Genomic DNA, 13533 nt, shown 5'->3' with positions numbered 1-13533 from the left:
GGACATGTTGTTTGTTTGTTCCATTATTCATTGTTGTTGTTAAAAGCCTTTGATTCATAATTTATCTGTTAGACTCACATATGGTTAGTTCATTTTTACTGTTCTTTCTTTCTTTCTTTCTTTCTTTCTTTCTTTCTTTCTTTCTTTCTTTGTCTTGGCTGTTGTTTTGGTGGTGGAGGTTGCAGAACATTTCCAAATCCCTGTTTCGCCCCCAAATGGGCAACTAGCAAAGCCCATACAGAATATGGGATGAATAACAGATCAAGAATAAGAGGGCAATATATGAGGAAAAGCCAGCTCATAAAACTGAGCTTCCTACCCATTCACATTGGACAAACTCACCTTGCAAGTAGAACAGTCCTCCTCGGGAGGTTGTGAACTCTCCTTCTTTGGATGTTTTTAAGCAGAGGTGGGATGGCCATCTGTCACAGAGATTCCTGCATTGCAGGGGGTTTAACTTGATTACCCTTGAGGTCCCTTCCAATTCTACAATTCTATGATTCTACGAAATCCAGAATGGAGTCCCTGAGATGGTTGGACGGTGGCTTGTACGCCTCCTTCTGACAACTCCTGCAGCCAAGCTGGTGCCAAACATATTGCTCTGCTTTCCTTTGGACAACATCCACAAGGCCTAGTGGGGAGCGTCTTGTCATCTGGGCAGCTCAGGACCTCCATACACATTGCCCAGACTTGTGCCCTGGGAAGGTCAGTTCAGTCCTGCTAACACAGCGGTTTGCCTTCACCCCCGGAGGTGCACTTCATTGTCTGTCGAGACAGACGAATGCCAACAACTGTATTTGGCCCTGTAATATGCCTTTCCAAATCCTTCAAGACATCGTCTGTAGCCTCCTTGTCTGAAAGTTCCAAACATGTTAACCGCACACTCTGCAACTTTTATAACGTTGCATAGAACTATTGTGCAATATAGTTGTTCAAACACTAATGCATTTCTCTCTTTATATCATGTTTCATTTGTATCTTCCCAAGAGGAAAGTCAGGCTGCTCGTAATCTTCCATGTACATTCTGTTCACAGATTGCAGTCTGGCTGTTTGCATGACACAGAACACCCTTTTTGTGTTAAATGATGCTACAATTGTGTTGAAATCAACACGGGTACTGTTTACCTCCAGCTCTTGGTCTTTGGTTAGTTTTACTGTTGCTGTTTTACATGATAGATTTCAGTTTCCATATCTTCAGGCTTCCCATCTGGAAAGCAGACTCTTCAAACCCTTGTCTCATGAGACACAGTTTGTCTTTTGAGTTTACATCAGGACATACTCCTAACCAGACTCACCTGTAGTGGCACCTCAGAATTTTGGAGGATGGATTCAAGAGCATACTGGAGCTTTAGGTTTGGCAATTAAAATGGATTAAAGAGCTCCTGTTGTGTCCTGTCACAACGAAATCGCATTTTTAAAAGGAATGGATTTCTTGCACCTAAGAAAGTGTCAGAGAAATTCACTGAGAAATGCAGAGTGAATGCATGACTAATGAGAAGACATGTAAACACCAGGCAAGCAACTCAAGATGGATATGGAGTGAATGTTCAATAGACACACTGGAAATGTCAGTAAAACCTACGGCAAGGAAGCAGAACTTCTCACTCTGCAGTTGTTCTTGGACTCCAACTCCCATCATCCCCAGGCAGTGTGGGCAATAAAGGATAATGTGATTTTTGGTACAGTTACAGATTTCTCATCCCTGACTGATGGGATATGCCCTTCCTGCAAGGGTACTTGACGTAGATCAGCTAGTAAACTATTTACAACAAGTTATATATATATATTTAAAGCCAAATATCAAGTTATCAATGCAGTGTTCCTAATTAGAACTGGAAACCAGAGAGCAGCATAGAGGGATGTCTTTCGCAGAGTTTACTTTGAGACACAAACCCCACCTGCCCAAGCAGCAATGCTGGTCCTTTTATTTGAAAACTTCAGTTATAGTCCAAGGCCATAAAGATTTCTAGCCAATGCTCTTCAGAGCAACAAAACCATCCAGTTCTTTTGTTTTGAAAATTCATTTAAATGTTAGTTTTATAATCTATAATCAAATATTCCAGCCATTCAATAGGATTGCCTGGTTGTTCACTGGAAGAAGGAAGAAAACATTAGTCCAAATGTGGACATGAGATGTGATATATTGATGGTGCATCATTGGGGGAACATGCATTTTGGAATAGATTAAAATACTGTATATATTGAGATATGTGTGCTTTGGAGCAAATAGCATTGCATAGTAAACAAATGGGATCAAATAGCATTGAAAAACCTTGCAAAGTTCCACAATGCCCGACCACTGGTAAGTCAGGATATTCATGGTGAGGCATACAAGCTAGGGGTTATGAAAATGATTTCTTTCAAGAGTGCATCAGATGGCATTAGAGACATTTTTCATATCCTGTAACATATTCCCTTAGTGGTATCAAGTGTTTTATCACTGCACACTCAGAAAGGCTTTATTTAACTGCTGCTGAAGAATAAGACAACAAATGTACAAACCCGAATCCCATCAGCATCACTTTCATCTTGCTGTCGGACCTGACTGTGAAAACACAATAAAAATTTTAATCTTTTGTTCATTTGCTTATTTGGAGAGCTCTGGTCATATATCAAAGTAAGGCACAAGGCCCACTTTCAAGCATGCAATCTCTCTTTTGTTAAAGTTACATTTCTTGACTATAATTGGCTGCTTACTTTTGAGCAGGGGTCAGTAAACTTTTTCAGCAGGGGGCCAGTCCACTGTCCCTCAGACCTTGTGGGGGGCTGGACTATATTTTTTGGGGGGAAATGAATGAATTCATATGCCCCACAAATAACTCAGAGATGCATTTTAAATAAAAGGACACATTCTACCCATGTAAAAACACACTGATTCTCGGACTGTCCGCAGGCCGGATTTAGAAGGAGATTGGGCTGGATCCAGCCCCGGGCCATAGTTTGCCTACCCATGCTTTTGAGCAACCCTAGTGAAGTCAGAGATGCTTTGCTGCTCAGGAGTGGACAAGGGAATTCATCTGCCCCATGCTAAAATGTGGATATTGCTCTTTTGAATGCATTGCTTTTAATGGGACACACTAGGGATGGTGAAGGAATCTGTAGCCCTGCAAATGTTGCTAGACTGCAACTTCCATCATTCACTAACCATTGGCCATGGTGGCTGGGGGCTGATGGGAGCTGGAGTGCAACAACATCTGAAGAACCACAGGTTCCCCCATTTCTTGGCATATATTGAAAAATGATGTTCTTCAGGATGTTGCTCCTTTGCACTGCACGTACATCTCGGCGCAAGGGGGTGTTGGCAAGGTGGCCAGGACAAGGATAATGCCTATCCTCTTCTTCCAGATACCTACCCCCTTGCAGACAATTTCACAGCCTTTTCTGAGGGACGCAATAATTGCTGAAAGGGGAAAGAGGCTAATTTGCAGTGGTCCAAAACAAATTGCCCCTACATTCCAGTTCAGCACTTGTTTGGAAGGTTAGATATCAGGGAAAGGGCTGTTCAGGGAATGTGTTTCCTCTAATATCCGAGTGAGGTAATGGGAATGAAGCAAAGGATGCTCTCTGGTGTGTGAAGTGTGAACAACAAACTTGTAGGATGGATGTGGAATGTTTTGCCATATTGTCCCTGGTTTGCACTCCGGAAAGGATGCACGAATGGCGAGGAGCTCCAGTAGGCATGCCATTGTGGTATGGTAAGGGTGTGTGTGTCAAACATTGTCTCTGTCTTTGTGTGTTTCCATCATAGTCAGGGTCTTCTCCATATCTCCCACCCTAAGATATCATGTTCTAAAGTTGGCTGGCACCATAGATGAGGCAGGTGAGGCAGAGCAGAGTGGGGCTAGACTACAGCTATGCTACAACCTCATTGTAGAACTGAGGTTTGAAATGATGTCTGCTTCATAGTTCATGCTCTTTACAATTATACCACTTTACACCATTATATGGAAGGGCTATAGCTCAGTGATCTGGGACGCAGGTGGCGCTGTGGTGTAAACCACTGAGCCTTGGGCTTGCCAATCGGAAGGTTGGTGGTTCAAATCCCCACGACGGGGTGAGCTCCTGTTGTTCAGTCCCAGCTCCTGCCAACCTAGCAGTTCAAAAGCACGTAAAAGTGCAAGTAGATAAATAGGTACCACTCCGGCAGGAAGGTAAACAGCATTTCCGTGCACTGCTCTGGTTTCACCAGAAGTGGCTTAGTCATGCTGGCCACACGACCCGGAAAAACTGCAGACAAACGTCAGCTCCCTCGGCCAGTAAAGCGAGGTGAGTGCCGCAACTCCAGAGTCATTTGCGACTGGACTTAGCTGTCAGGGGTCCTTTACCTTTTTTATAGCTCAGTGGTAGCATATGTATTTTGTACGCAGAAGGTTCCCAATTCAATCCCTGCCATCTCTGGATGGCACTAGAAGACAACTTGACCTGAAAGCCTGGAGAAGTGAGTTAGCACAGACAATACTGAACTAACTGAACCAATGGTCTAACGCAGTATAAGGCAGTTTCTTATGTTCCTAAGAGGGCTTAGTGTGTAGGGTTGCAGCCTGAATCAACCACCAACTGCTCATTTTTATTCTATTTTGTTTTTTTTGTTAGACCACATCTCTCCCTATGTAGAAAACATAGAAAATTTGACAGTGCTCTTAGCACTTGCCACTTGTCGGAGAAGTGCAAGGGGACTTATAATTAGTTTGTGCTGCAAATTGATGAGATCCCTGGTTCACCAGTTAGCAATGGAGAGATGTGCAGACAAGTTGACGACATTACCCTATCTCTCCATCCCTCAACTCTACTTGACAGAATGAAGGATCAGTGCTGCCATCTTCTGGAGCTGGCAGAGATAGATGCAAGCACCTTTCTCCTGAATAATAATAATAGTAGTAATAATAAATTTACGACACTATCAGGATTATCTGTATCACAAAACTTTAACTTCCTGCATATATTGCTGTGCTGTAAAAAGTGCATAAATCACCATCGAAGAACCCCTTTCCATTTTTGCTTCCTCAAGACCCGTCATCAATCAGAATTAATGAGTCAGAATCGGAAGTTTGGAGCTTGCTGACTTACACCAGCCTTTTTAGTGCCACGGGATATTGAAAATCCTGGAGAGGAAGTTAAAATGGGCAGCAGTGCAGTGAAGAATGGAAAGGAAAGAAAGGGAGCGTTAAGTGACTTGAGCAGTGCTGAAGCCAGGGAAGTCTCAATGGGGGAACGCTACTTACAGACTTCACATAAGAAAGGCCTGAGAAGTGTACAGAAACTGTATGCGGAGTGTGGAACTAGAAACATTTGTGTGCTTCTACACCTTTCACGTTCACAACCACCTAAACTTTCAGCTCCACTCTCTTTGAAACATTCAGTCCAGCACGGAATAGCAAACCAATCAATCCTTCAGCCAAATTCAGTGCCCTATTCATAAATGACAAATTTCAGAAAGCATTCTGGAGATTCTTTTTTTAAGGGTATGGGTGAAATGATTTAAAATAATAATAATTACTTATAAGGTGTCTCATTAACACCGGCTCCTCATTTTCTCTCTCTCGTTGCTCAGTCCATAAAATGGTTGTCTGGGTGATGTACAATAGAGAAGTTTAAAACAAATTTCTGCTCCTCTTTTTCTGCAGTGGCAGAGATAACTCTGCGATTTCAGCTGCCTGAGCGTGCAAATGTGCAATGGCAAAATATCACACAAAGGCATAATATTAGGCAGGTACCTTTGCTCCCTGGCTTTCAGTGCCTGCTAAGAATATAAGAAGACCATTGCTGGATCAAGCCAAAGGCCCATCTAATCTTGCATTCCATCCTCACAGTGGCCAACCAAATGTCCACAAGAAGCTGAGAAGAAGTCCTGAATGCAACAGCACTCTGTCCACTTGCGACTCCCAGCAGGTGCCATTCAGAGGCATACTGATTCCAAGAATGGAGTTAGAGCATAGCCGTCATGGCAAGTAGCCATTGCCAGTCTTATCCTCCATGAATTTGTGTAATCATCTTTGAAAGCTGTCCAAGTTGATGCCCATCTCTACCACGACCTAAATCCCTTTTTGTTTGTTTAGGCAATCCTACCCAGACATGTCATTTTATCCAGTGTATTTTGGTTTTTGTAAAAACTGTTGATTTTATTTTATATATTGATAAATTTATGATGTTTATTTGTCTTAAAAGTCTGCTGATTTTATTGGAATTTTCTTAGGAACTTAAGGTGGGAACAATGAAAAAGCGAGAGAATTTAAAATGGACACATTTGCCCATCCCTGTCTTTCACTATTGAGGGAGACCCCTGGGTCAACAATGAGAAGGTTGTGTGTCGGTGTGCAACTAAGTTGTTAAAGGTAAAGGTAAAGGTACCCCTGCCCGAACGGGCCAGTCTTGACAGACTCTGGGGTTTGTGCGCCCATCTCACATCTATAGGCCGGGGGCCAGCGCTGTCCGGAGACACTTCCGGGTCACGTGGCCAGCGTGACAACGCTGCTCTGGCGAGCCAGAGCCGCACACGGAACGCCGTTTACCTTCCCGCTGGTAAGCGGTACCTATTTATCTACTTGCCCCCGGGGGTGCTTTCGAACTGCTAGGTGGGCAGGCGCTGGGACCGAGCAGCGGGAGCGCACCCCGCCACGGGGATTCGAACCGCCGACCTTTCGATCGGCAAGCCCTAGGCGCTGAGGCTTTAGCCCACAGCGCCACCCGCGTCCCTTAACTAAGTTGTTAGGACCTCTTTTATGCACTACCACTGAAAGGATCCTTAGGGACAGATAGCTGGAATCAAGAGGAGTAAATGGGGCTATTCCTCCCTCAGCTACTATTGGTTTCTCAGGTGATCAGATACATTAGGATCACTCTTCTGTGTTGTTTACTAGCTGACATTCCATCTGGCAATCCCAGCAGTTCAAATCGAGTTGCAAAAAGTGATGGGAGCAGATGCTTGGTTTATTGGGCTACTCTGGCCTAACAATAGTCAGTGGTAAATGTTTTCTGTTTTCAAGCCAATTCATGGGCTGAACATTTTTCATCCCCGTAATCTGACAGCTATTAGAAAAGGCTGAAGCCGGGAGGGAATGCAATAATACTCTATTTCTGGTGGGTTTTAGATTAGAAAAGAAATTTCATTTGACAAAAGTATTTCTTTGCAGCTTCAGTCACAAGACGTAAGCTTAATGAGATATAAACCCCACCTTACAGCTTACAAGAAGCAAAGCAGGTTGTGATTAGCAGCACAGCTGGAATGACAAAATGGAGAGAAGCCTAGATGCCATGGGGCACATAACTGGCTCGTCAAACAGCCTCAGTGACTTCAGAAGTTGTGGTTCTTTCAAACTTATCCTCATCTGAACTTCTCCCTGGATGCTGGAGTTTTAAATGGCTATCAAAGCAATCCAAAACCTCAATCTACCATGCTGAATGGGGTGGAGGTGCCCTTCTGCCCAGCTCTACAAGCATCTATAGGTCATCAAGTAGGAAGCCTCACTGTTGAGGAGAACCCACCCACATGGTGGGCAGAAGTTACCACCAACAGCATCCCTACCAGTGGTAGGCAGTGGGACTCCCTCTTGAACCTGAGAATTTTGTGGGCAGGGAAGGATAAGGGTAGGTCAACCCAGCCAACATAACTTGAGGACATCAGGTCAGATGTGGGCCTCTTCACCACTGGAAGTAGTGGAGCTGTGGAAGTACTGATGCTCAAGCTGTTCCATCAAGCCCATCACTGCTGGCTAGGGATTTGCATTGACCCCCTTGGTCTTCTTTCTGAGGTGGAATAGATGCACAACTGCAGTGGCTACTAATATGTTTCCAGGCCCAGTTTAAGGGCTTGTTTATGCTATAAAGCCTTTTATAGCCCAGGATCCCAGAACGCCTGTACCAGCATGAATGTACCTGGAACCTCAGATAATCCTCTGAAGTCCTTCCCTAAGTGCCCCTCTGAGGAGTCTCAGGGTGGCAACAGAGGAGAGAGACCTTCCAGTTGAGTTCTGTATCTCAGAATGCTCTTCCCAGTGAGGCCCACCTGGCGCCAACAAGCATTTGATCCACTAGACTATGATAAAGCAGTGTCAAGCTTTTGTGTTAGTCTCCTTGTTTGCTAATAAGCTTGTTTGTTGATATCTGTGGAAGTTGGTGTTCATGCGTCGAAGTAGTGCAGCAACAAAACTGCTAGCACATTTACAAAGCTAAGCAGGGTCTGGTTTCAAGTTGGATAAGGGGTTATGTGTTGAGATTCCTGAATTGCAAAAGGTTGCACAGGGTCTCTCCCAACCCTACAGTTCTATGATTGTACAATTTATTAAATTTTAATGTTTTAAAGTACATTTTTAAACTTGATTGCAAGTCGCCTAGAGTCTGCCCTGTGTTAGGTGACTAACAAATTAAAGTCAAAGAAAAGGATAATACTTAACTTAATTATTCTGTTTTGTGCCCTCTCCAACAATTTTGTACAAAGGATTATGCACGCATGGACTTTGTCCCTTTCATTTTCTTCAGTGAATTTCTCTCTCCCCCCCCTCTCTCCCGCCACCCTCCACATCATCAATTAATAAACCACCACACATGAAAACAACAAATTAAGTAAAAACTCTCCAAATTAAGGCATAGCTTTTGGAAAAGAGAAAGACCTGATGATACTTCCAGTTAAATGTAAAAGTCTGAAATGGTTTTATTGCATATTATCATGTACAGAGTAGGAATACAATGGTGAATACATCATAAGTGGAGTCTGTGATGACCTTTTGTGGTCATTATTTCTGGGTTTCAATAATAATAATAATAATACTAATAATAATAATACCCTGCCCATCTGGCTGGGTTTCCCCAGCCACTTTGAGCAGATTACAGCATATATAAAACATAGTAAAATATCAAACATTAAAAACTTCCCAATACAGGGCTGCCTTCAAATGTCTTCTAAAAGTTATGTAGTTCTTTATCTCATTGACTCTGAAGGAAGGGCATTCCACACAGAGGGCGCCACTACCGAGAAGTCCCTAAGCCCGGTACCTTACTCATCCACTTTCCCCCTCAGTTTAACACCCCCTGGAAGTATGAACTAAACCTATATTGTAGAGAAGCAGGGGGAAGTAGTTATTGGATCATTAAATGGGTCTTTAAATATGGAGTCATTTAAAGAAGAGATGCTCATCAACTTGGTCTGGTACACAGTGTTAAGTGAACCAAACTGATTTGTATTGCGCAGATTAGTATGTATATCAGAATGAAAATTATCATTAGGTTTGGGCAATGCTTTTTTCGGGGGGGGGGGGACACAGGGGTATGCATACCCCTAAACATTTTGTGAATCTAAGTTTGGCCTCATTGAGGGGCAGTATTTCAATATGAGTAGGAAAATGGAAAATGGAAGTACCCCTAAACATTTTTAAAGAAAAAAAGCACTGGGTTTCGGTACTTCTCTGCATTTTGGGATACAGTTTTTGATGGCGGGGGACGGACAGACAGACACCTAATACATATAAAATGCATACTGTATTATTGTTTTCCTTATTGTATTCCACCATAGGACTTCCTGACAAATATTTACAATAAATATTTTAGGTTAAATTTGTTTGAAAGGATGCTTATTTTAGGCTAAGACTGGGAAGGAGTCTCACTGTTCCCTGTGCAATTTTAGTAGGATTTCCAGTTTTAAGGTGAGAGAGACACCACAGAGCAGATGAGTCTTATTTTAGGCAATAGAGCTTCATATACATATTAAAAGCTGCATTTTACATGCATTATAGATTAAGGCCTGTGTGCATTTTTGTTGTTTTATTCTGGCAAGCTTTATATTCTGTGTAAGCTATAATTAAGGAAAGAAGGATTACAGTTTAAGTCCTAAACAGACTACCCAGGGACTGCATGTCCTCAAGCCCAATGGGACTTACTTCTGAGTAAATTTGCATAGGTTCACAGTGCACATCTCCTTCCTGGGTTGTATTTAGACCTCAATTCTCAGAATTGCACAGCTGCTGCTGCATATGCTAACTTCTAGCTGCTGGTGAGACGCGCAAAAGTGGCCATGGACAGGCCAACAGCTCATGCAGACTTTGCATGCATTGACTTTTAGCATGCTGCTCTGAGAGGGGCTTGCTGAGAGCCTTCAGCGGCAATGCTAAATGTCAATGTCCCCAAAGCTCGGTTGAACAACCACTGTGATCAGCCCTGGAAACTAGTGCAAGACACAGCTCCCTCAACCTGGTGAGAATTGGCACTCTGAGTGCATTCAGGGCTGGAGGGGAAACCGAATTTTGGTTCAGTTCACATTTAAAGGTGAAACTTCCCCATTTAGATTTCCTAAAACTGTATGTGAACAAGAAAGCAGTCATCCTTCAAAAAATTGCACTTCTCTGAATATTGCAATGCAGTTCTCCAAGCAAGTGATATGTGGATAAAATGCTTGCGTGAGTGAAAATAACATTCCAAAGTACATTGCATTAGAGGGGGATGGACTGCAATGGTCTGTTTATTAGGAGAGGTTTGCACCAAAGTTCTAACATATATTGATGACAGTTTTTGAAAGAAAGAAGAATACGCAAACTGATGTGGAATTGAAAGACTGGGACAGTGAGAAACTGAGATAAAACAAAACTGGCAGATTCACCCATTGCTATATGTTGCTGTTGTTAGCCGCTCTGAGCACGGCTTCGGCTGGGGAGGGCGGGATATAAATAAAATTTATTATTATTATTATTATTATTATTATTATTATTATTATTATACCACTGTGAATACTTCAAAAGGGAGAAGATGCCATTACAAGTAGGTCTTAGATTGGCCAATGCCTGGATTAGGGATTGTCAAGGAACCCCGGTTTGAAAAATCAAGGTTGGTGATAAAGGTAAAGGTAAAGGGACCCCTGACCATTAGGTCCAGTCGTGACCAACTCTGGGGTTGTGGCGCTCATCTCGCTTTATTGGCTGAGGGAGCCAGTGTACAGCCAGCATGACTAAGCCACTTCTGGCGAACCAGAGCAGCACATGGAAACACCGTTTACCTTCCTGCCGGAGCTGTACCTATTTATTTACTTGCACTTTGATGTGCTTTCGAGCTGCTAGGTTGGCAGGAGCAGGGACCGAGCAATGGGAGCTCACCCCGTCACAGGGATTTGAACCGCCAACCTTCTGATCGGCAAATCCTAGGCTCTGTGGTTTAACCCACAGCGCCGCCCGCGTCCCTAAGGTTGGTGATAAATGTAATTAAATGTAGCTATATTCTTAAATTCCTGGAAAGCCAGATGAGCCTTGTTCTTCAGGCATTTATTTAATCTTATACAGTGGTACCTCGGGTTGCATACGCTTCAGGTTACAGACTCCGCTAACCCAGAAATAGTACCTCGGATTAAGAACTTTGCTTCAGGATGAGAATAGAAATCGTTTCTCTGGCGGCGCGGCAGCAGCAGGAGGCCCCATTAGCTAAAGTGGTGCTTCAGGTTAAGAACAGTTTCAGTTTAAGAACGGACCTCCAGAACAAATTAAGTACTTAACCTGAGGTACCACTGTATATTTAATTTTCTGTTTGATTCATTTTGCCCCAGTCAATCCAAAGCGGTTTACAACCAGACAATAAACCCCACATAGATACATTAAAACCAAAAGGGAGAGAGGAACACGTTAAAAACCTCCCACCCAGTTCTAAAAGACATATAGTTAAAGGTCAAACACCTGATTATAGAATAAAGTTTTTGCAGTCAGTCCATGACTGGCATTGTATGTTCAAACTGTATTGCCAGGTCAAAAGGATCCGCTGTATGTTGTTGGGAATTGCAGATGGAGAGAGTGCTCTTGTGATCAAGTTCCACTTGCAGGATTCACAGAAGGTTGGACCAGAGAGGTATTTGGGCTCATTCAGCAGGGTGCGTCTTATGTTCTTGCATCAGCTGATATGAGAAAATATAATCCCAGGAAGACAACCTACTTAGGGAATTTGAGAATGAGGTGTGGTCTGGGGAGACAGATCTGTAGGCCAGAAGTTTCTCCTACCTGAAATAGGTAGCTAATGGTCTACTTTTCAATGAAGCACCTCAAACAGGAGATTAGGGCTCACATGATTGAATGTTCTTCCCTATCAAGAAAGGAAAGAATTAATCTTGCACATAGGAAACAAGCCTAGCAGGGACGAGGCTATTTTAGAATATTACAGTGCTTCCCAGGGTTTTGTTTGTTTGTTTTAAAGGTGCTGGTACTCACCAGTAAATAGGACACGGGTGGCGCTATGGGTTAAACCACAGAGCCTAGGACTTGCCAATCAGAAGGTCGGCGGTTCAAATCCCCATGACGGGGTGAGCTCCCGTTACTCGGTCCCTGCTCCTGCCAGCCTAGCAGTTCGAAAGCACGTCAAAGTGCAAGTAGATAAATAGGTACCACTCCGGCGGGAAGGTAAACGGCGTTTCCGTGCGCTGCTCTGGTTCGCCAGAAGCGGCTTAATCATGCTGGCCACATGACCCAGCTCCCTCGGCCAATAAAGCGAGATGAGCGCCCCAACCCCAGAGTCGGCCAGGACTGGACCTAATGGTCAGGGGTCCCTTTACCTTATTCACCAGTAAGCACCTCATCTTTAACATTGGGGACGGGGGAGATGCTGGTACTCCATACTATTGAGTTCCCCCAGGGGGGAGCATTGGGACTTTCTATGTTCTTTGTTATGGAAGAGGAGGAGCATTCAATCATGTGAGTGTCATCGAAACCTGTTAATTCAATGGTACTATAAACTGATCCTGCACCTTGAAGGCAAGGATGTACACAAAAACATTTCCTTTTTAGAGCTCACCTCTCCCTCCTCACACAGGCACCTGAACTCTGGATTCATGGAAAAGAACCCTATTTCGGTAAGTGGTTTTTATTATGCATTACTGCCACAGGGAGCACAAAAGCTAAGCTCTTCAAAAGGGCTCAGCGGTGGAGCCAACACTGCTTACATCGCTTGCATGAAATAATGTGGCAATTATGACTAGCGCTTATGCTTCCTAACCATCCCTTTCTCAAGGGTAGTGAGTCAGAGAAGAGGGCATAGAAGTACTTGAAAGGGGAACACTTTTTGACAGCAGGCTCCATAGCGACTGGCTGAAACTGACTCACTCTAGCCACCGAAGCATGACATATTTTCTCCTTATGGCTCATCCTTTCCATTATTAGGACCTGAGAAGTGACTTCACTTTGGCTACAGGCATATGCTCACTGCTCAGGGATTTTTGGCTTTTTTTTCCCAACAGGAAGCCATAAACCAGATCCGTCTTGTTCCTCGATCAAGAAGTAAGGTTCAAACCATGATCAGAAAAAGACACTCTACTAACGCTGCCGGAGACTAAATCATTATGAAACAGGTCCTCTAATAAGGAGACACCAACATTGTGCTGCCTGTCTATTATGAAGAGCTGGCAGTGATCAAGCAGTCTTCACAATCCTGGGTGGAATTTGTATGGCCATCCTTTCTGGTTTCAGCTTGTATGTTCTTTGTAACTGTTCCTTAAGGGGTGTTTTTGGAAGTTCAAAAGGCCTCTGTTAAGGCCTACTGTCGTTCAGTACTTGACCTGATTTGAGAAAGCCAGTTTTA

The 13533-nt window shown here is 43.5% G+C and overlaps 1 long non-coding RNA gene across 1 annotated transcript; it reads right to left on the bottom strand.

Annotated features, from left to right (window-relative positions):
* Positions 1-7214: 7214 nt before the first annotated feature.
* Positions 7215-12828, bottom strand: LOC309535225. Its single transcript, XR_014221137.1, has 3 exons — positions 12751-12828; positions 11964-12045; positions 7215-7337 (listed from the first exon to the last, which is right to left on the bottom strand). It is a non-coding gene; the product is annotated as an uncharacterized lncRNA (long non-coding RNA).
* Between the last annotated feature and the right edge of the window lie 705 nt (positions 12829-13533).

This window comes from Podarcis vaucheri (assembly GCF_965113315.1).
Source record: "Podarcis vaucheri genome assembly, chromosome: 6".
NCBI lineage: Eukaryota > Metazoa > Chordata > Lepidosauria > Squamata > Lacertidae > Podarcis > Podarcis vaucheri.
The sequence above is the reverse complement of the archived record's forward strand: the minus strand, read 5'-3'. Positions and strand labels throughout refer to the sequence as shown.